Below are 24,808 nucleotides of genomic sequence, written 5' to 3'. Positions count from 1 at the left end.
GAATTACTGTTGTTGGCATATATCAGATTACACCAAGACAGTGCGAGGGAAAAGTGACATCAGTTCTGCAAAGGTTTCTTTCATTAGGATTTCCAGCCTAGGTTGTTACCACCACAGTTTACAATCATGAGATGAGGAACTTGGGAATCAATCCACAATGGATTTAACCAAAGCCAGCAACTGATGAAACTTTAATTCTCTCTGGCCAAACCAAGTAATCTCCACATTTGGCAAGCCCAAATCCCTGTTAATACCTCTCTTTCTTGCAGCCTCTTTAGCCCAATAGATATAGTTGTGCCCCACAATTCATACTCTAAGCCTTTTGAAATGAAGGAGCCATAGTATTTAGAAGAAGGCTGGAGCTGAATGAGGTAGTTTCCCAAAGGAAAAGTAGTTAAATTGGAGGTTTAAAAAATATGTATATATATAGGCTGTCATGTGAGCAAGGCACCTGTGTGCTGAAACGTTATGAAGCCGAGAAGCAAATAAAACATTTGAGCACCGCAACTTTTGGTCCGTGCAATTGTGTTCCTGGCGCAGGCTGTGGCGAGCTGCGGCGCACCGGAAAACTTTGGTTTGAATATATATATATATATATATATATATATATATATATATATATATATATATATATATTTATTTATTTTTTTTTTTTTTGTTTTTTATTTTTTTTTCATTGCTGGTTCCTTTTGCCACTCTAGCAGCGCTCAAAACGGGTGCGGCGCCCTGCAGCTGAACCACGCTGCTAATCCATTTAACACAGCTCCCACACACAGGAAACAATTGGGTCGCACTCCACGGGTTATATTTTGCAATTTTTTTATTTTTCCATTATATTCCACAGGCAGTTATTACGATCTACGCGTTTCGGTATTTCAAATACCTTGCTCACGACCCAATTGTTTCCTGTGTGTGGGAGCTGTGTTAAATATATATATATATATATATATATATATATATATATATATTCACTGAAAAAACCATAGGTTATACACCATATATAGTTAGGAATTAGCATTTAAAAAACCTTATTTTACTCACACAAAACCATTGAAATTCCATATATAGTTAGTTGTACTAACTATATATCGCGCACCCGCAATCCACTGCTGATCATGTCACATATTACATCATTCATGACATGGTCAGTGACATCACTGATGACATCACTGATGACATCTCAAATGACATCACTGATGACATCACTGATGACATCTCAAATGACATCACTGATGACAACATCCAGTGACTGTATTTTTCTGTAAAGTTAAAATATGTCTTACATATTTAAGAATGAGTGGATGTATAAATGTCTGGATGAAGGATTTAGTAGGTGCATGATTGACTGTATGAGTGAGTGATTAAATGTGTCTCACTGAGTGCATGGGTTAGTGACTAAACTGTCTCAATTTGTGCATCATTATGTCTGTTGTTCTATAAACTGCTGCATGTGTTGATCATTAGCTATATGATTAACTATATGCGTTATTGATTGGTTGCCCAAGTATTTGTATGGGAGACTGAGAGTGTGTATGGGTGGCTGGGAGGTGTATGACTCTGTGCATAGATGTGTGAGCAGTTGATTCACTAGATGTATGGGTTCAAAAGTGCATGTGGAAACAGCTGTATGGGGGGTTGACTGTGTGCATGAGTGTATTGCTGAGTGAATGGATATCTCAGTGCTACATGTCAAAGTAAGTACATATGTAAAACACAGTACATGTGAGAGTTGACATATATAAATAACTGTGCATAAGAGCCAGTGAATGTGTGAGTGGCTGTATGGATCATTGTGAACTTGTATCAGGGATTGTATAAGAGAGTAAATATGTGTTAGTATATGTTTGAATAAGTAAGGTGTGTATAACTGTATAGTTGAGAAAATGGAGGTGTGATTGATTCTTTGCATGACTGACTAGGTGTGTGTGTAACTCTATGGATGAGTGACAGTCTGTGAGTGTCTGTTTACACTTACTGTATCTAAGGTTATATTAGAGTCTGAAGAGCTTCATCGTATTATCACATGAATGATGTCATCAGTGATGTGATCAGTAATGTCAAATGAGATGTCATCAGTGATGTCATCAGTGATGTCATTTGAGATGTCATCAGTGATGTCATCAGTGATGTCATTTGAGATGTCATCAGTGATGTCATCAGTGATGTCACTGACCATGTCATGAATGATGTAATATGTGACATGATCAGCAGTGGATTGCGGGTGCGCGATATATAGTTAGTACAACTAACTATATATGGAATTTCAATGGTTTTGTGTGAGTAAAATAAGGTTTTTTAAATGCTAATTCCTAACTATATATGGTGTATAACCTATGGTTTTTTCAGTGAATTTTCAAGGTTTTGTAAATGCTAATTCCTAACTATATATGGTCTATAACCTATGGTTTTTTCAATGAATTTCATTGGTTTTTTAAAAGCTAATATCTATAGCTGTAAAATGTATTCTTCTTTAAATCCAAAAATATATTTTATATGTTTATTAATAAAAAAAATTTTAATATTTTTTTTGTTTCGCTCCCGGTCCGCGAACCGGGAAGCTTCCCGTTAGCTCAATTTGATTCCGCGATCCGGTCCGCGAACCGGTAAGAAATCAACATAGTGACGGTATCGCGTTGCCGCGTAATGCGTCTTATGACGTACTGCGTTAGCGCACCCGGAAGTGCCCCGGGGCGCGGACCGAGGCGCGAAACGCAACTCCCCGGAAGCGATCCGCGGCGCGAAAGCGCGACGTATCGCGTTGCCGCGAAATGCGTCTTGTGACGTATCGCGATAGCGCACCCGGAAGTGTCCCGGGGCGCGGACCGAGGCGCGAAGCGCAGCGAACCGGAAGCTAACCGGGGAGCGTTCCGCAGCGCGTAACATGAGCGTTAGAGGTCATGTGACTTGTTAATAAAACTTTTCATTGGTTCATTTCACTTTTAGTTTCATAATTATGGAAGGCTAGGTCAGGTGACCTAAAAATAACACTTTTCATTGGTTGAGAAGTATTGTTTTTTCCAAATGATGAAAACCACTCCTTCTTTCCTCACTCTGACTTTCATTATTGTGAGAGGAAGACCTATTTTGCTTCTTGGAAGACCTATTTTGCTTGTGTGAAAATGGCTTCATTGATTGCTGCAGCTGGTGCACCCCCACCACCACCTCCACCTCCTCATGGGAAGAGAGGACCACCTCCCCAGGTGGTTACCAACACTGAGGAGGAAGATGAAGAAATGGATGAGGAGGGAGAACAACCACAATTCCTGGAAGAGTTGCCCCGGGTTTCAAGAAAGAAAGCCAGTTTCATCTCGCAGTTTTTTTCCATCCCTCCTGGCCAAAAAAAGGTCAATGCCAGGTACGCAACATGCCTCATATGCAAGGAACAATTGTCCAGAGGGACGGACAAAAAATACAGTTATGGTAATCACACCATGCATAGGCACATGACGAGGAAACATCCCCTAAATTACAGCCGGGCGGAATTAAGGGATATGATGGACAATCCTAGACCAACTCCTGTGGCGAGACCAACAACATCGGTTTCTTTAACACCAGAGGAGGCACGGGAAACTGTGCCAAATATCCAACCAAATCTTGGGCATATGATACATTTATGTATGCACTGTCGTGCATTAATAGCTTGTGGCAACATGAGCATCAATGCACTCAACCTTGCATATGAACACCATGATTGCCCTAACCGCCCCCAGTAATTTTTTTTTGCTCCTGTTGAGCCCTTTTCAACGCCTGTTTTTTGTTGTTTCCCCCCCCCAAAAAACCCCAAAAAATATAAAATCGTTCAAAAAATACAAAAAATGTTCAAAAAATAAAAAAAAATATAAAACAACAAAAATATTAAAAAAAAAGTTCTTTTCAGAACTACCTTCCCTTTCAAAAAAAATTGCTACAATGTTTAGCACTCTGGCAAGCTCTATTTCTTTTGGTTTGCTCCCGGGTTAGCTTCCCGGTACGCGGACCGGGAGCTAACCCAATTTTTTTTTTTTTTTTTTTAAAAGTGTAAGTATAAGGAAAGTAAACAGAGAGTGATGTTAAAAGAAAGACAGCTATAGGGAGTAAAGAAGAGATACTGTTTAATAGATCTATTTACCGAAGAAAAGACAGAAGAGGGTATAATTGTGAAAAACAAAATAGATAACGAAGTGAAAGAAAAACAAGCATTGGCATAGCCAATAGGTCTCGCCTTTGGGACCTTCTAAGTATTTAGTTATGCAGCATAATATCCTTGGTGCAGCAACATCAACTGTTGCATGGCTAAACACGTATAAGGTCCCAAAGGCGAGACCTATTGTCTATGCCAATGCTTGTTTCTTAAGTAGAATTGCAATACGTCTGACTCTTCCATGTGAAAAGATCTTATCTTGTGCTCTAAAGATTGCTAAAGTCTCGACAGAGAACAGGCTAGGCTGTAAGTAGGGTAAATTGCGCTTGGTGATCTGTTTGAGGGAGCGTCTGCTTTGCCTGGTGTCTTTGGAGAGCAATTTTGATTGTTATACTGGACAATATAGCCCTAATGTAAATAACATAGGGGCATATTATCAACATAGGCAATAAAAGTTTTGCAGCTTTTATCGGCAGAAATGTGTCGCTAAAGCTGCTTTTGCGGCAGAAAACTGCCGCTAAAGCCGCTTTTGCACCAGTTTTCTGCCAATAAAAAGAGCAATAATTTTATTGGCTGTATTCATAATATGCCACTTAGTGTGCTTCAACTACACAGAGAAAGCATTATGAACAAATAGTGATACAGTGATCAGTCAAAGACACTAAGAGTAATAGAGACGGAGTGAGTGAACAAGAGTGAGGAACTATGAGAAGAGAGGGACTGAGAAAAAGAGTGGAAGGAGTTGAGTAAGTAGGTAATAGAGAAAGGAATGAGGGAAGTAGCAAAGGCAGGAAACTGAGGATTAAAGAAATGAAGCAGTGGAACTAATAGTAGTTCAATGTGATAGAAATGTAACGAAAAGAGTACAAAATATTTACCTTATAATTGTCGTTAAATTACTCACTTTTCGTTTTTATACTTTCAATCTGTGAAAGAGAGAACAAACATTTGAAAAATATAAAAACATGTATTAAAAAATTACAAAAGACAAGGGCAAAGATTGAAGGACAAACAGTTTTTCAACAACTTTGACACTTACAGAAGCTACACAGTCCTAAAGATATACATTTTAAACTAACACTATCTTGATGCAGATGAAGTGAGGCCTATCTTAAAACATGGTGCATATTTTGCATTGCTGTTGTTTCAGAAAAGTGTTGCAAGACACTAAAATTTTAAATAATTGCTTCAGGATGCCAATAAGATGTCTACTATCCAGAGTTTTGTTTCAGGTGAGGCCTACTCAGGGTTGCAGATGAAATTTCGAGTTGTTGAAGAGAATAGAGGACATAATACATGTGAAGGTCTACCAATGAAGTGAGTCATGTCCACTGCAATCTTCAACAAAGTCCAAACCTCCTATGTTTCCCTGGACAGACCTAAACTTGATCTGCACAATGTGATTCGTAATGATAGGAAACACAGGTGATGTAATTGAAATACATGCAATTTATTTTGCTCATTTCACAATCACATCACTTGTGTTTCCTTTGCTTAGGTATCTCATTGTGCAGATGTAGTCTAGCATATGAAAGAATACGCAGAAGTGCAGCACTGCATGCAACAACTTTGACACTTACAGAAGCCTCACCTTCTCCATGCCTCCTACACAGTTCTACATATACATCATAAATGCAAACAGTACAGAATTAATTATACATGTTAAATGGTTTATTTTTGCTGTTCTCAGAATGTATCAAAATTCACTAAAAACAGTGACTTGAAGGTATTCATCATGTAACAGCGGGGAAAAAAAAACACAATCAAAATGATTGTGTTTAAAAAACCCATACAACATCAGAAATCAAAATTCAGAACTCCTTAAAGTTAACTTACTTTCCATGACGTCCAAGGATGTCCTATGAACAGCTTACACTCTTTTGTGCTGTTATTACTTTCAGCCCGCCACTTTCTGAAAGAAAATCTCCATCGTTTTTAAAAACATGTTACATACAATAAATGACTTCTTGCTCTCTACCACAAGATTCCACAAGGCCAAATCTTGTCAGAGCCATGTATAACTCTTGGATTTCTTGTTAGCCAATCCCGTCTTTTCGCATTTCCGCAACTTTCAGAATTAAAATGTTGAAGATCATTTTCACAATCCTGGAATAGTAATATCTTCCCCTTCTTGCTCAGTCATGTTCTACTTTTCCTATGACACTGCTACAAGCAGACTTACACTACCTCTATGACTACTACAATTATTTAATTCTCTACATCACTTTTAATCACAAAGCAATGTAAAACAGTAGGCAGCATTGCAGACTTACATTCCCTCTACTCCATGTTTTGATTGGCTGCTTCAATTAGCTTATAAAAAGAAACAGTTTTTCTGAACTCATTCAAAGTGCACTTATTTCTCCATGATGTCCAGTCTTATGGTTAGAAGTTATGTCTCTGAACTACACTTATCCTCAAGGCCAAATAGTGTAGGAGCCATTAGAACTTCTTGAAATTCCAAAGAGCACATCCCGAGATTATTTCCCTAAAATTTTGGTTTTAAAAACACCAGGTAAGAGTTTTTAAGGTCATACGGCAATTTTTTTGTGAAAATTAAAACAGAATAATTGCAGAATGACCAGCCATTTCTAGACTTTAAATAAGCTGTGTAATGTCCTGATGTTATTGAAGGGCCGTCATGATATATAATTGCTGCAGTTACAAAAGTCCTTCCTGATATTGACAACTGCGAAGCTACAAAAATTTTAATTAAAGTTGTCAATTTTGTTCCATCAGGCCTACATCGTTGGAACATTAAAATGACGTACTGGCCATATGTTCGTATAAATAATGTGGACGTCATTTCAGATTTACATTGGCTACACTCCATGTTGTGATCAGCTGCTTTTACTAGCTTATTAAAGGAGACTGATTTACTGTCTGGCAAAGTTAAATATATAAATCTTTCTGAGTCTACACTAGTAGTACTTGATACCATACAGTTCTCGCAGTCATGCTGCCATTGATAAGAAAGCCCAAACAGCTGATCTACATCTACACCTTCAGCATGTAATACATCAAGCATATACATTAAAAACTCCTGACAATCTTGCTGAATATTTTGAGAGAATTGTGTTTGGCCTGAACATCTGTCTAACAGATTTCGAATTTCAGACACACTTTCTATGTTTCTTCTATCAGTGGTACATTTCTCTAACACAGAATTTAACAAACTGCAAAATCTTTGATCAGAATTGACCACAATCTCTTCTTTTACATTTTTTAGAGAAAACAAAACATTAATCACTACATTAGCATAGCAGTTGACACCAGAACTGTTTTCAAACTGAAAACCAACAACATCTTCAACAGAATCCTTTTTGTTTCTGCTTGTAATTTTAGGTTCATTGACTTTTTGTCTTTTTGCTACAACCTCCCCAGTATTGTTCTCATTTCTTCGTTTCCGGCCTACCACACGTTTCTCAAACAAAGGATACTGAGGCAAATGTGGCGCATACTCTCTTCTTAACCTATTGTATTCCTTAACACAATCTAGATCCGCACAAATGTTTGTGACATCACACTCAATCAAGTACAATCCCGATAAAGTTCTAACTCGTGACAATGCCACATATGCCATACCCTCCTTGAACACAGAACTGCCAATATTCACCAATGCACTGTCTACACTTAAACCTTGCGATTTATGGATTGTCACTGCATATGCCAAGCAAACAGGAAACTGCTTACGGCGAACATATAAGTCTTTTACAAGCAAAAATCTAGCAGAACAACGAGCAATTAGCTGTACTTCCTCAATGCCATCAAATTTAATTTTTAAAAATTCAATTCCATCTCTATTTCTGTATTTTACAAAATCAACAACATTACCCATTGATCCATTTACCAGACCTCTTTCAACATGTAAATTCCTTCTTAAAATTATACGGCAGTTCAAGCACACATTCAGAGTCTTTTCAAAACCTGCAGTTTTAGATATACTCTTCTCTAATGAATCCAATTTTGTTTTCAGATTCTCAGACAAAATAATTGTTGATCCCATATGCTCTACTCTATCAATAGCTTCCAGTTTCACAATCTCTTGCTTTTCTAAATGCAACATTTTGTTGTTAAATTTGGCACATTCTGCAAGAGTTGGCATCAAACATATTCCAGATTTCTTCTCAGTAATTTTCTGAAAAATATTCTCAGGCACAACATCTTGTTCTGGATATAAATTTGACAGTAATCGTGCATGTAAAGCTTCTTTCCCATGCTCGGTCACTTTTCCAATTCTAACATCTTGTAGAATAGTCTTGTAAACTTCATCCTTCGCCTGACGCATATTTTCATGCAGTTCAGCATAATTGAAGTTTAACCATATATTGACGTTGCCAATGCTGCCTAGGCACTTCCTGGTATCTTCATGCGTGAGCATTTTGAACACAGGTTGCCCTTTCACTGGTGTCAGCTGCAGAAGATCTCCGAAAACAATGATGTGTTTGCCACCAAATAACACATCATACTCTGTTTTGAGAACTTCTTGCATTCTCAAATGCACAAAGGCAAGCATGACATTGGAAACCATGCTTACTTCGTCAATGATAAGAAGTTTCATTTTCCTCAAGATTCTTGAAACTTCAAAACAAGCATCTCCAGATAGCTTGTGATATTGTAATTTGTTGTCATGCTCCACTGGCAGCATCAGTAAACGATGTAAAGTAATCCCTTTAATATTATGTGCTGCCAGTCCAGTTGGAGCAGTGACAACACAAGACAGCGATGACTCTGTCCTTTCCTGCAAATAGCATGAAATTGCTTTAATGAGGAAACTTTTTCCAGTTCCCGCTTCTCCACTCACGTACAGTCGGACAGGCTTCAACGACGTACATGAGCACTCTTTCTTATCATGACTTAATCCATGATCAATTTGCATGGTAACTTCGTCATATATTTTCCTCTGCTCAACGTTGAGTTGTCTTTCCAACTCTTCTAAGTTAACCGCATCCTCTTGAGCATGTGCCATGGCTCTTTCCACTTCATTCATAGCAGTGGCAGCTTCATTTTCGATAACAGGTCCTCCTAGTGGATCCTGACTCAATGAAGCAGAACTCTGACTGTCCTGAGAACTGTCTCTGGCAATCTCGGCTGCAATCGTTGCTTCCTGCTCAATTTCCGCATTCAACATTTCTACATATTTGGGAAAAGCAGGACATTCTATGGTCTCCTTGGCGGCATTGAAAGAGTCTTCGTAACAGAGGAAATCTCCAAGCAGTTCCTCTTCTGCACGCCAAGGCTTGAAAAGTTGCAAAAGTGCTAAATAGAAAAACTCCTTTTTTTCAGGAGATTCGCCACTCAATTTTCGATGGTTTACCAAGTGGCATTTTCTTTGCTTGACCAGACATCCCTCACTTCCTATTACAGCATACACTCCTTTCTCAGTATCTTCTTTGATGTTCCTCTTGAATATGTAATTTTGCAGAACCTCATACAGACAAACATTCTCGAGGTGACTGCTTCGATTTGGATAATATGTATCCAACATGTTTGTCTTCAAAATGTCGGTACTGTTTGGCTCCTTTTCCGCCAAATACTTAATTTCCCGCACAGGTTTGAGAACTCGATTACGCGTTGCAGCAAGACCAAGACTCGCCCAAACGATACTCCTGGACTTGGCATAGAGACTTGCTGAAGACAACCGGTCAGAACATTCGTACGCTCCGATTTCTCGATGCGACAACATCTTCAGACTGAAACTGTACAACTTCTTGCTGAGGCTCTTTTCATGGGAAATGTCCTCCCACATATCCTTCAATTCTGTCTTCTCTTTTTTGGTGATGTAAGACGTCACATACCGAGCCACAGCCATACAGTTATCAGCCACAAACTGTATATCCATGTTAGCATTCCACATGGACAAAATCACCGGGTTGTAGTAGTTGATGTACTTGGACTCTTCGTTCCTCTTCAAATTGTAAGTGTTTTTAGGTGATTTCTTCATGACATTGTGTCGCAGCGAAGACATCAAACTGTTTACTCTTCCTTTAGAAATCACCGGTCGTGGAAAGCCGAAACGACATTTAGTGTAGAACTTGTCTTTGTTTCGGAATTTACGACGGCAGTACTTTCCACATCGATGGCTTTGGAAACGCAGAACTTTTTCTCTTAGGCTTTTCTTCTCCTTTGCGTTTGGAACAGCACACGTAGAATACTGTTGGATGAAACTCATCACTGAGTCTTCTGGATCCGTTCCAAATTTAGGTGCATCCTTGATCCACAGCAACATATGTATATGAGGAGCACCTCTTGCTTGGTACTCCTTTCTCCAGAAGAAATCCAACACCTCTCCAAGAGGTGGATTCTTCTTATTCATGATGAAAGACATCATAGCTTCAAATCTATGATTGAAGTACCTACATACATTGACTGGATCCAAAGAGCACAGTTCTCCGGGTGTCTTGAATTCGATGTTATCTACGTTAGCATTTGCCTCTCGTAGAAATTCAAGTAAGTCTTCCCAGCCATACTCGGCACAGCTCAGAGTGAGGAACCATGTGGGAGTACCTAAGTTCCTCAGCATACATTTTAAATCACCATGACGACGGTACCAGTACTCATTAGTACCACGCTGACACGCCATGAGATTAATCAGGTAAGAATCCAAAATACTATCTTGGACATTGACTTTATCCATAAAGTCACTTGCCGAGATGTTTTGCATGTGTATACCACTTTTCAAGATGTGGTTCACTGCATATGACAGTCCAGACAGATCGCTTTCAAACAGGAGATGAAACAAATAAGGAATGCATTGTCGAAACCTAGCATCTCCTGCATACAATCGCAAAGTCCGGTATTCAGAAGCAGGAATTTGATGAGGTCGCTCATCATATCTTCCTCCCTGACCTGTTGGAAAAAGCTGTGGGAAACACCGAGCTTCCAAACTTTCCTCCCAAACACTAATGGGACTCCCTTTGGCTTGTTTCATTTGAAACAACTCAATAGCATTCCCCATGACTTCCTTGGAATGCAAAGGATGAACACTATAATGTTCATATATTTCTTCACTAGTAGAGGGTTCTACTTTCTCAATTTGACCAGCACACAAATCGCTATCCTCTTCCTCACTTACTTCCTCTTCTGCAACATATACATTCTTATAGTATTTATTATTTTTTTTCAAATACAATGTTGCCTTTTTGACTTTCCTAACATCTACTAAATCTTGCCATATTTTCTTATTCTTTGTCGGAACCCCATTAACTAAGATAACCAGAGGTTCCTCTTCCACTTTTTCTACTCCAATTGTGTTAATGTTTTTCTTCAAATCTAGAGGCAAATAAACAACTCTTCCCTTTAATCCTCTCTGTAAATCTGATGGAGGCAATTTCCCTGTCTTTGGCTCCATTCTTACAATAGCCTGAAAGGGATGGATACTTTGAATCAAAATAGATTCATAAGTATTTAAATCCTTCAATTCAGAAGGAATCTCAACCAATTCCAGATTATTATGAACTGCTCTAGCAGGCATCTGGTTTTGATTTAATTTGCAACAACAATAAGTACACACACGTTGATCCAATCCCAAATCAAAACAATTTTCTACCATCAAGTATGTTGCAAAATCCTTCCATTCACTATTATTTTCCCTTTCACTTTTTGCATATAAATCCACTAACTTAGTCTGATTCTTATAATAAGTGCGTCGACAACACACACAAGTGAAATTAGGCCTCTCACTTGATTTCACCTCAAACGTCGCAATTTCCCTCTGGAAATTATCTGTACTGGAAACCTGTACACTATCTTCCACATGACCCTCTTCTTCTTGCTCAATTTCAACATTCTCCTCTTTACTTCCAAAGTAACAAAACTCAATTTCTTCACATATATTCTTCACATCTATTTCAGAACCATGCAAAAGAGCAGCGCATAATTGTTTCAGCATAATTGCTGGACTCTTAGCATAATACAACATTCTAACTAATTTCCTCACTTTGTTATGATGCACTGCTAGCATCCTGAAATGATGAAAAACACTCTGGCATACTCTCCTGGAAAGACAAGCCAGTGAATGACCATGCAAACCTGTCACTTCTCTTACTCTGCAAGGATCTAATTCTTGCAACAACATCATTTTCTGCTTCAAACTTTTTTTATTAAATGACCGTACAAAATCACAAAGCAAATTGATGGAATCCTGTCGCACACTGCAAATACTACTACACTTCCAGGTGTACACAGGACCCTTACCACGTCTTCCTAAAACCTCATTACCTAACACCTCTTCTGCCTCTGTTGTCACAAGTTTTTCTTTTTCAACTGGACAACCATCTTTCACTTCATAAGCACGACCACTGGTGTCAACTGCATGCACCAAATCATTATCCTGGAAATAACTCTCCTCATTAAAAAATGCCTCACAGCTTGAACTATGCATCCATTCTCCAGAAAAAACTTCACAAAAATTACTACGATTAACTATTCTCTTCCATCTACTATTTCTTTTGAAATCAAAAATTGCCTTGTTTAGCTTCCTAATTCTATTGATTATCAAAATAAATAACTTACTTTTAATTTCAAATGCCTGATCAATAACTTTCTCAACTTTTTTTTTTCTCTTATAAAAAACTAGTTTCTGTTGACCTTTCTTAATATTTTTTAACAAATTGCCAATTATCCTGTTCCGGAACATTCGTTTACGAATCTCCCTAAACTGTTGTTTCCTTCTACTATCATGCACAGATTTATCTCTTGCTCTAGCAGTAACATTTTTCAATGTCCTTTCCTTTCCATTTGATTTCCTTCTCGTTTTATGGACTGAAACATTTTCTGTAGTAATATTTTTTTTACTACAAATATTTCTTATGAAATATTTAGAGCTCTTACCCGGTGCTTTCTTCGTGGCTTGAGAAATCTTTTTGTTAGAGGACTGCTGCGTTTTTTTTTTCACCTGCTGTCTTTGACGTTTTGCAGCCTTTATCTGTCTTTCTATTGTAGGCATGGTGAAATCTTGAAATGATCTGCAGTTGAATCTGTGGAAAAATATAATAAAAAATGTTATTAACCATTATTACCAAACAGTAAATCAGTAACAGTGATCAAAAACTTAACACACTACTTGACATTTTAATTAGAAGATTTTTTAGTCGTTGGCAAATTTACAATACAGAAATACCAGAAAAGAAATTACATTTATATTTATGTTACCTATGCTATTTTATATGTGAATCTGATCTAATTTTATGAGCATATTTTAATATTTTATTGAAGACACTACACATAACCTGTTTTTGAAGGTGTCTTTATTTTTAAATTAAACAGTTTACCTTTTTACTTTTTATTAATTATAAATTTTAAAAATAAATGTTTATATTTCCAAAGGCTCAAGCAGGTCAGCTTCCCATCCTATATCATATAATTCGGACAAATCTGCATCCTCATCACGCTCTTCTTCATCCTCAGGATTTAAATCATCCAAAGGATCAACATCCACTGATGTTTCAATTACAAGTTCAATGATGAGGTCAAAATCAACTGATTGCAGATTGTCGCTCATGTTGAGGTTGTCTTTATCTTTAAAGAAAGATAACAACAATGAGATGTTGCAGAGTAAGAGACAAATCTCAGAGATTATAATAGTAAAATTGTTTAACAAGATTAACATTTTGCAGCTATTATTTAGCCATGTCCAGCGATGCTGAGCAGGTGAAGCCTATGTCTAATTTTTCACTGAACAGGACTCATCTCTTCTTAACCTTGGATAAGCCTCACCGACTCTGTGTCCCCTGCACATACTTAAATGTAAAGGGGCAGATTTATGTTAAATAGCACATCCCCAGGCATGCACCAGTTAACGTGCACCACTGCTCTGCCACCCATGGTGTGCCGCATTTACAATCAGATAGGAGAAAGCTGCGTCAAAACCCTGCGCCTGCTTGAAGCTGGCATAGGTCTTGACGCAGCATTGTGGAGATGGGGCACCCCTGAGCCTTGCTGGAGCTGCATCGCACTTGCGATACAACTCCAGCAATGCGCCACCTTTACGGCACAGATGCGTCACACATCTGTGCCGTTTTTGCCCCATGCTGCGCCGCATTGTAAATGCAGCACACCATGGGTGGCGGAACAGCTGCGCAGGATGACTGGCACATCCCTGGTGATGCGCCAGTCATCATAAATCTATCCCTAAGCTTCTTATCTTGTTAGAGATGAACTGCCATATGTATCATCAAACTATTTTGCATTTCCTAAATAGCGAATTTTAAGGAATAAATAGCGATTCTTTACCATTCCTAATTTGCGATGAGCAAATTGCTAATTGCAAGTTACCCATTCATTTCCATGGGCTGGGAGGCTCATAGGAATGAAGGTTTAATTTGCGATTAGCAATTTGCTCATCACAAATTAGGAATTTTTCCAAGGGTGCAGGGGTGTCTCAAGAACACCCTGCTGCACCCCTGAAAAAGAAATTTGGGGGCATATGGCACACATACATGCCCTAAGGGCATGTGTTGGCGTCATATGGCACCTTTTGTTTTTTTGAAAAAAAGCTTTTTGAAAAGAATTCACAAATTACCACCAATTTACCACAATAGTTTCCAAATCCTTAATGTCATTTTTTACATAGTTTTTGTTTGATACATTGCATTTAAGTAGTCACAAAATTTGCAAATCCTTCAGTGCAATTGCAAAATAAGGAATAGCAAATTTTGCTACTCCTTATTTTGCATCAAACTTGTTTGATACATACCATTTGTCTAATTAACATTCGCAAAGGCCAAAATTCGTAGAATTTTGATCTTTGCGAATGCTAATTAGCTTGATACATATGGCCCCAAGTGAGGCCTGTCTTGCGACATGGTGCATCTTTTGCATCACTGCTGCATCGGTTTCATGTGGTACGTTTTTTTTACACCATGACATATCTGCCTAAATGCATCAATTTGTAATGTTGTCGCCTCATAGCAAATCTTTTGCACCACCGCTGCATCATAAAAGTGACGCACAGTGGCACAAAAGAGGCATACACCTATCATAAATCTGTCCCTAGCATTTTAAATGATTAATCCAGGATGACAATAAGGTGTGGCCTATCCAAAGGTTTGTTTAAGGTGAGGCCTACTCAGGATTGCAGATTAAAGTTACGCTTGATGAAGAATACAGAGGAGATAATACATGTAAAGCTCTACCAATGAAGTAAGTGATGTCTACTTCATTGCGCCAGTCAGCATAAATGAATCCATAAGCTTCTTATCTTGTTAGACATCAACCGCCATATGTATCATATAACTATTTTGCATTTCCAAAAAAGCGAATTTTAAGGAATAAATAGCGATTCTTTACCATTCCAAATTTGCGATGAGAAAATTGCTAATTGCAAATTACCCATTCATTTCCATGGGCTAGGAGGCTCATATAAATGAAGGTGCAATTTGCGATTAACAATTTGCTCATCACAAATTAGGAATTTTTTCCAAAGGTGCAGGGGTGTCTCAAGAACACCCTGCTGCACCCCTAAAAAAGAAATTTGGGGGCATATGGCGCACATAATTTTTAACAACATTCCTTTACCTCAAAAACGATTTTCAAATCATAACTACAAAACACTACACATGGGAAAATTACTTAAAATGTCCTTAAGACACATAAAAGCGTTTTTTGATTGGCTTTCCTGCATGGTAGGGTCACTTTTAACATGGCTATGTAACACAAACATTCAAAAACAAAATTTTCCATGCACATGTGGGAGCATATTTACAAGCAATTTGCGCCACAGAGAAAGGTCTTACACTAAAATGAGAAAAATAACATCAGGGACAGTCAATTGCCTTATAAAGAACCATACACCATTATGTCCTTGTCATGAATTTAAAAACAATTCCTTTTCCCCAAAAACGATTTTCAAATCATAATTTCAAAACACTGCACATGGGAAAATGACTTAAAATGTCATTAAAACACATGAAAGCGTTTTTTGATTGCCTTTCCAGCATGGTTGGGTCACTTTTAACATGGCTATGTAACACAAACATTCAAAATCAAAATTTTCCATGCACATGTGGGAGCATATTTACAAGCAATTTGCGCCACAGAGAAAGGTCTTACACTAAAATGAGAAAAATAACATCAGGGACAGTCAATTGCCTTATAAAGAAGCATACACCATTATGTCCTTGTCATGAATTTAAAAACAATTCCTTTTCCCCAAAAACGATTTTCAAATCATAATTTCAAAACACTGCACATGGGAAAATGACTTAAAATGTCATTAAAACACATGAAAGCATTTTTTGATTGCCTTTCCAGCATGGTTGGGTCACTTTTAACATGGCTATGTAACACAAACATTCAAAATCAAAATTTTCCATGCACATGTGGGAGCATATTTACAAGCAATTTGCGCCACATAATTCATAATTTTCTCCTTAAAGCACACTATTCTCTATCTAAATTAAAGAAATATTTTCTCACCTTAGCAAATACTTTGAGTTTGAAAACAGTCTCAGAAACACACCAATTTGTCTTCAGCAGAGCAAAAGGTATGCACTCCAGAGTCTGCAGCTATCAAAAGCACAGAAATGCTGTAATTCTTCACACATATTTCTCATGTCACCCAATCAAAACTCTTCCCTCACTTTTTTTCAAATGAAAACCCTTCCCCCCTCTGCCCTTTCTGCCTATTTTGCATAGCAACCACCTCTTGGAAGACTTCTGGTGTTTGCAAGTTCACACAACTTTGTTGCAATTGAACTCTGAACTCTCAGTGCACCTGCATATCCAGTGCATTCTTTCATTTAATGATTTTTATTGACCATTCAAAATACATCTTTCAAAGAACACATCCGTGCACCCTAACTTTCTGTTTTCATCAATCAAAATCCACCAATCACTGTTACAGCTTCATGAACACAGAAACTCCAGTTTTTTTTTCATTTTACACTCTCATTTTTTCAACTGCCATTTCATTGCCACACTTCATCTGACTGCAGGAGAACCTTCTCTCACCATGTTTTCTGTCTGGATTGTTGGACATAGTTATATTCACTGGGCTCAAAGGTACGTTGAAAGCAGGAATTTACCTAACCTCAATTTACAAGATGTGGAAATTAAGTGGTTTGGCCACAGAGGATTAAAATGTCACCAATTGATACCATTGGTGAAAACCTTTATGCATTTGCCAAAACCTGACCTGTTAATTGTGCACTGTGGAGGTAATGACTTGGGCACTTTGACTGGTGTAGGTCTGGAAATGCTTTTAAAGGACACCTTTGAGCAATTAATGGCACTTTTTCCTCAGACTGCCTTGGTATATTCAAATATATGCCAAAGACAGAAATGGAGGTGGTCAAACCAATTTTGTCCACAAATTGAGAAGTCGAGGAAGCATGTAAACAAATCTGTTTCAGCTTACATGAGAGACCATGGAATGGGCTCCCTGTACAACAATAACTTGCGTTACTACATGCAAGATATCTACAGAGGAGATGGAGTTCACTTCTCAGATGAGGGCAACAGAATTTTCACTCTGAATTTAAGAATGTGCATTGGTACCTACTTATAAGTACCTAAATGTACCATAAACCCAAACGCTCTTCTCAGAGCTACCCTACATCTGATCACTCACAATTATTATTTAACTCTAACATTTTTCACTAATTTTCAACAAAGTACGCTACCGGGGCCGCTACCCGGTACGCGAACCGGGAGCTAACCTCGCGAAATGTTTTTTAAAAATGTTTTTTTTCTCGCACATATAAGCCTCCTCAGCCACCCTCAGAAAACCTATGGGGTCAAGATAACTCTACCGTGCCCCCTTCTACCCATTCTGAACATTATTTGCCCTCCATCTTGTATCTTAATTCGACCGAAACACAAAATGGTGGACTCCCGGAACGCTTAAGGTTCGCGAACCGGGGCGCTCAACGGTTCGCGGACCGGGCGCTACCCACGAAAAAAAATGGGCGGGCCCTTTTAAAGCCTCCACATTAAACCTAGGGGGTCACGGAGGATCTACTATGCCCCCTTATGGTTATTTCCCCCTTTGTTTTGGCCTCCTCTTGTCTCTCAATCCTACCGAGAGACAAGATGGCGGCCGCTCCGGACTGTTTAGAATGTTGACAGACACCGGAAAGCCAATCAGCTTCGCTACGCGAAGTTCTGGTACGCTCCCCGGTCCGCGAACCGGGGAGCTGCCCGGTCCGCTGTTACAGATATATATCTTTTTTTAAATGGTAATTTCTCAAAATCCACTGGAGCACATATATTGAGACCTACAAAAGGCACATCGGGCTACCAGTCCCTACAATTTTGCCAAGTTTCGTGCAAATCCATTCAGCCGTTCGGGCTAAAAATGAGGCTAACCGCCCTATGGAAAAATCAATGTTAAAAACACGTTTTGGGACCCCCCTTTTTTCTCGGCCCCCCCTGGACGAACCCCCCCCAAATTTTCAGGGGCTGCTCAGAAACGAACTGTTCCATTTTCCAGAAAATTTCAGCCAATTCCGTCCACAAACGCCAAAGTTATTAGACATAGAATTTTCAAAAATCCCATAGGGAAAAAATCCTAACTATATATACCTACTGGCGACCGCCAGTAGGTAATACATATATATATATATATATATATATATATATATATATATATATATATATATATATATATATTTCATAGGATGCTGTCAACATGGAAGTGAATAAAATAGGGTGTGTATTGGATGCTTTAGCAATAAGTCTTCTTACTGTCTGTTGTTTAAGAAAAGAAATGAAATACAGACATGAATATGCTTTTGAACTGTGGAGTAAAGCACACCTGCTGTATCTTATTTGGAAGCAGCATGTTCCTTCTAGAATGTGCTGTGAACGTTTGACCTACGGGTTCCACTGGGTTGCTAGGTACACTGAGCTTAGGGTGCATTGAGGGGAAGGGTGTTAAAGAGGCAGATTGCCAGTTAGAGATGTTTTGTATGTTAGGTTTTAAGATGATACACCATGGATGTTATCCCACATGAATATTTTTTAATTGTCTCTATACAGTGGATCTTTTTACAAAGTGTGCATTGTTCTAGTTTTGGAGCGGTTTTTGATTTCTTTTGAGTTTGGGTAAGAGAGTGTAGTTTTATGGGTGTTTTGTAGTTATGTTCTATTCCAGAGTTAAGATGTTGAAAGTTACTTGAAATTGTTGTTTTTGTTTGATGTGTAGTTAAAATAAAGTGAAATATTTCTGTTACTAAGCAGCTAGACTCAAATATGTAAAATATGTAGAAGTGTGTTTTACATTTTGTCATTTGTATTTCTGACTACTGATGTCATTGCAACCTTCAGTGTTGCTGTGGAGAAGAAAAAGTCATTTTAACTTTTTTTGACAAATGTATGCAAAAGGGATGGGGCGTTTACGACACTCTGCCAAGCTTTTGGTGACATTCAGTTGCAGCAACTGGTCCGTTCAGCGACGCATAGGGGAGGTCATGTTTTGGATCTGATTTTCGCTAACGCTCAATCAGTAGTGATCAACGATATCCTATGCCAATGCTGGACCGACCACGCACTTGTGGTTTTCTCCCTCTGCATAGGGGATTATCCTTCTGAAGCAGCTGGGGTAGGATTATCGAAACTGGGTAGACCTTGGTCCCGACTACTCAGTTCATTTCCACTGCCCCCTTTACTACCAGACAACTTTTGTCTGAGTAATTCGGTGGAGGAAAGCTATTTTACTCTGTGTCGGTCCATTACCGACACGCTAGACAAGGTGGTGCCCCTTCGAAAGTCCCGAGGGAGAGTGAACCGGGCCTTTCCCTGGTATACGGAAGAGCTACGACAGTTGAAGTTGAGCTGTAAACGCGCTAAGAAAGCTTGGAGGAAGCAGTACTCTACCTCAGCAAAAGCCTCGTTCAGGCTCGCACTGCAGGGCTATAAGGCGCAGATTAAGCTGGCTAAGGCGGCTTTTCTGGAATCCTCCTTTAACCAGGCACCTAATAAATCTCAAGCCCTGTTTAAAATTGTCAGGGACTTGTCCCACCCTGTGTGTGTGGCTAACACGGTCCTCGCGTTGCAGGCTCTGTGCGACTCCCTGGCGGGTGCTTTTGAGGAGAAGACGGCAAAGATCCTAGAGGGCTTAAAAAACCCTTTGCCCGCTGCTCTCGGCTTGGGAGCTCCAGTTAGCCCGTTCAGTCGACCCCGGCCAGTCGCTTCTAGCCTTGGCTTGGGAGCTCCGAACGAGTTACCCAGTCGACCCCAGCCGATCGACTCTGCTCTCATATTGGGAGCTCTCGGTTCGGGAGCTCCGGTTGGCCTGCCCAGTCGACCCCAGACGGGTGCCTCTGGCCCTAGTCTGGGAGCTCCAGGCAGTTCACCCAGTCGACCCCAGCCGAGCGTCCCTGTTCTCTGCTTGGGAGCTCCGGATACCTCCTCCAGTCGACCCCAACTAAGACTTTTTCCCTGTCCCTCCTTTGAGGAATTCTGCAGCCTGGCACATACGGTGTCCTCGGGCTCTCCGCTCGACCCACTGCCTCCCAAATTCTGGAAGGTTTTCCACGCGGAACTTTTTCAGCCTTTGTACCCATCTGTCTCCTGTCTTTGGAGTTGGCATCTGTGCCCGAGTGCTGGAAGCTAGCAGTAGTGTCACCTCTGCTCAAAAAACCAACATTGGACCCTGCTTGTCTTTCCAACTATAGGCCAATCTCCTTGCTCCCTTTTCCTATCAAGATCATGGAAAAATGGGTGACTCGTTCACTTTCAGGCTTCCTGGAAAACATCGGATGGTTCGATGAGGCACAGTTTGGCTTCCGCCCCGGGCACGGGACGGAGTCCGCGCTGGTAACCGTACTGGACAATCTTCGTTCGCGTGTCGACAGTGGTCGGGCAGCCTTTTTAGTGCTGCTCGACATGTCGGCCGCGTTCGACACGGTTTGCCATCGGACCCTTGTCAGGAGACTAGAGGAGTGTGGGGTCACAGAGGGCGCAAGAGACTGGCTGATATCCTATCTTGGCGGCCGGCAACAGTTGGTCTCACTCCCCCCATTTCGTTCTGAGCCAAGGAGAGTAGGGCAGGGGGTCCCACAGGGCTCAGCCATCAGCCCTATACTTTTTAATCTATACCTCCGCCCCCTGGTCCAGCTTATAAAATCTTTTGGTGTCTCGGCTTTTAACTACGCCGACGACACCCAGCTGGTCTTTTCACTGGAAGGAAACAATGCGGTCTCGCTGGAGATTTTTCATCGCTGTATGGCAGCCACAGCGGACTGGCTACGGGCTAACTCCTTACAATTTAACAGCTCTAAGACGGAGGTGCTCTATTGTTCCATAGATCGGATCCCGCGGGTACTTCCAGAGAACTTCTGGCCTGACACCTTTCTCGAGCCAGTGTCGGCGGCGGAATCAGCTCGTAACTTGGGGGTGATCTTCGGCCCAAACTTACAGCTTGACATGCACGTCAACAAAACCACCTCTACGTGCATGATGCTGTTACGCATGTTGCGTAAAGTTCTGCCCTTTCCCCCCGCTCAAGCCAGGCCGGAAGTAGTTCGTGGTACCATACTAAGTCGTCTAGACTACAGTAATGGGCTACTTCTGGAGGCCCCAAAAAATCTGTTGGGGAAGCTACAACGGGTGCATAATATGGCCGCCAAGTTGGCTCTCTCCCACCCTAGGTCTAGCTCTTCTACTCTAGCTTTAAGAGATCTACACTGGCTCCCGGTACACCTGCGAGTGCTGTATAAAGCTGCGTGTTTGGTGTTTAAGGCAGTACATCAACAGGGTCCAATCCCTCTGCAAAATATGTTTGCCTGGTACTCTGCCTCGCGGCCCCTCCGCTCTTCCTCGGCGCAACTGCTTGTAGTTCCGAGGTTTCAGAGAGTTAGGATGGGTGGCCGCTCATTCAGTGTTGCAGCGGCCAAACTATGGAACTCCCTGCCACTATCCTTGAGAAGCCACAGGGACTACCTTCTGTTTAGGAAAGCATTAAAAACTCATTTGTTTCCTAAAATTGCTTGAGCAGTGAAAAGTGCAACCGTTCGAAGATCAAAGCGCCAGGATGCCCTTTGGGTGACAGGACTGCGCTCTATAAGTATACAAAATAAATAAAATTAATAAATAAATTAGTATCTTACTAAATAGGTACAGTGAAAGTTTATGTAAGATATGACTGTATATGTGTTTTACACTTTGTCAAACACACCCGGTATTCACAGTCTGTCCTTGGCAATGGCACTCATAGAATCATACAGGCACTACCTGTACAATCATCAAGGACATCCTTTCTCCATCACTCTGCATATGCTCCTCCTATTGTAGTACTAATTGGGGATGGAGTCTCCTTGGCTACTGAGGGTATTTGGGGGCTAAATATCTCTTTTGTTACCTCTAGCAAGTTCTACAGTCAGTTTGCTAAGAGGTCTTCAGAGGCCACACCCCCTTCCTGCACCACTCTGCAAACAAGTCTCCTGGCATGTTACCGGTTGGGTAATAAAGTTGTCTTGGATGGTAAAGGACGTTGGGGACCATGAAGCCCTCCTGGTATTTTCTATAAGTCCTACTCAGCAGCATTTCTTAGAGCTGGTCAGAGGCCCCACCCCCTTTCCAGACCATTCTACTAAGACCATTGATACTTAAAAAAACAATGGGAATTCACTAAGAAATCCAAAGGTTACAGGTAAGTTATAATTAGGAATTTGCATTAAAAAAACTTAGAAATTCACTGAAAAAAATCAAAGGTTACAGGGCTGTTACAGTTAGATAATAGGTTTAAATAAGCCTTAGAGATTCACTGAAAAATCAAAGGTTATAGGGACGTTATAGTTAGGCTGACATTTCACTCCTAAAAAAACAGAGAAATTTAGCAGTTAATTCGCGCCCCCATAATACACTGCTTATGACCTCATATATTACATCACTCGTGACATGATCAGTGACATCACTCCTGTCATCTCAAATGACATCCCTCATGACATCATCCACAAACCCCTATATAACCTTTCATACACCCACTTCTACACTAGCATTCTCAAAACCATTGGCACACCCATACCAGTACGTTCGTACCCACTCACTGATTCATAGGTCTACACACACATCCACTCAGTTACCCACACAGTAACTCATCTACTTATTCACCCATACAGCAACTCACACAGTCAGTGACTCATAGAGCTACTCACACACCTACTCACTTACCTATGGAGTCAATCACACAGGCATTTACTCACATATACAGTTATACACATACCCACTCATTCATTCATACAGATACAAACATATTCATACTTACATATACAATCACTGACACAAGCACACACTCACCCATACAGCCACTATCGCAATCACTCACTCATATACTCCAACACTCACCTATACTCTCATTCAATTATGCAGTTACTTACCCATTTACCACTGACACAGCCATTTACTCACCGACACAGCCATACACACACTCACTCATCCATACAGCCCCTTACACACACACTCACTAACCCATGGAGCCACTGGCTCACCCACTCACTCGCCCATAAAGACAGTTACACACCCCCCCTCACCCACCCACACAGATATTGAGATACCCATACACATACTCAGACAACCACTCAGCCATTCAGAAACTATTGTATCCACTCAAATACCTATACAACCACTTAGACTCCAAATGACAGACCGATACAGACATTCAAACAAGTCACTCACACGTACATTCACTGAGACACCTAATCACTCACTTATACAGTCAGTCACGCATCCACTCAATCCTTCATACTGTTGCAGGGTTTCTGTACTCACACAGAACTGTGCACAGAGGAGTGGAACCTCGGCAAATTAGGATGTCCCAAAACTTACCTTAGCAACCAACTCACCCCTTACCGAGCTAGCTACAGTGTCTCATTGGACATATCAAACACCCAATGTTTAGACAAACCAGAACATGAACTTACAGTACCTCAGGGTACGTGGGACTCATGAACACTCTTTCGTTATATTATCATTACAAACCAGAACATGGAGTAAAGAAGACACATGTGCATTTGAAATGTTTATTTACTAATGCCGTCTTCTCAGGCGCAGTATCTTTGATAATACAAGTATACTTATTATCAGTAGCAAAATTATCAGCATAGTTACTAAGACATAAAAAGCGAATGGTGACAGCATGTTAACATGCTGTAATGAATAAGAGTTAACAACACTTATATCTCACCCTCCCTAACACATATATTATATTATTATCTAAGAAGGTCTCTTTGGGTTGTTTTAGGGCGGGCCCATACCTTAGTGTCCTAGCATGAAGGAATCACATCAGCATACACCAGCTCTCTCTGCATGTGCACCGCATCAAGTGTGTTAACAATTCTCGTGCAAAGCAATATCAATCCCGCCTCAAGCCCAAGTTGGCAAAGCCTGCACTTGTGTTATGACTATGAAGGCGTGGAGATCAGACCTCATAACAATTCCATATCGTGTTGCTCCTGAAACTTCAGCACTCTCCGTGCAGACATGTTTTATTAAACAAAGCAGATATCAGAGCAATAACATATTATTCTCACATTCACCACGGCAAACCACTAGGTTGAAAGCTAAGTCAACAATTAAGGGTCGTGTGCAGAAGTTGCAAGAAAGAAAAAATGGCGTTTAAATCTGAAATGTACCTATGCTAACTTAACACGAAATATGGATATATAGGAGCTATACAACACCCCCCCATGATCCGAGAACGGACTAAATAAGGTAACAGAAGTGCCATCACATGAGAGCAGAATCCAT

This window comes from Lissotriton helveticus, chromosome 3_1, assembly GCF_964261635.1.
Source record: "Lissotriton helveticus chromosome 3_1, aLisHel1.1, whole genome shotgun sequence".
NCBI classification, from domain to species: domain Eukaryota; kingdom Metazoa; phylum Chordata; class Amphibia; order Caudata; family Salamandridae; genus Lissotriton; species Lissotriton helveticus.
This window is presented reverse-complemented; position numbering follows the sequence as displayed.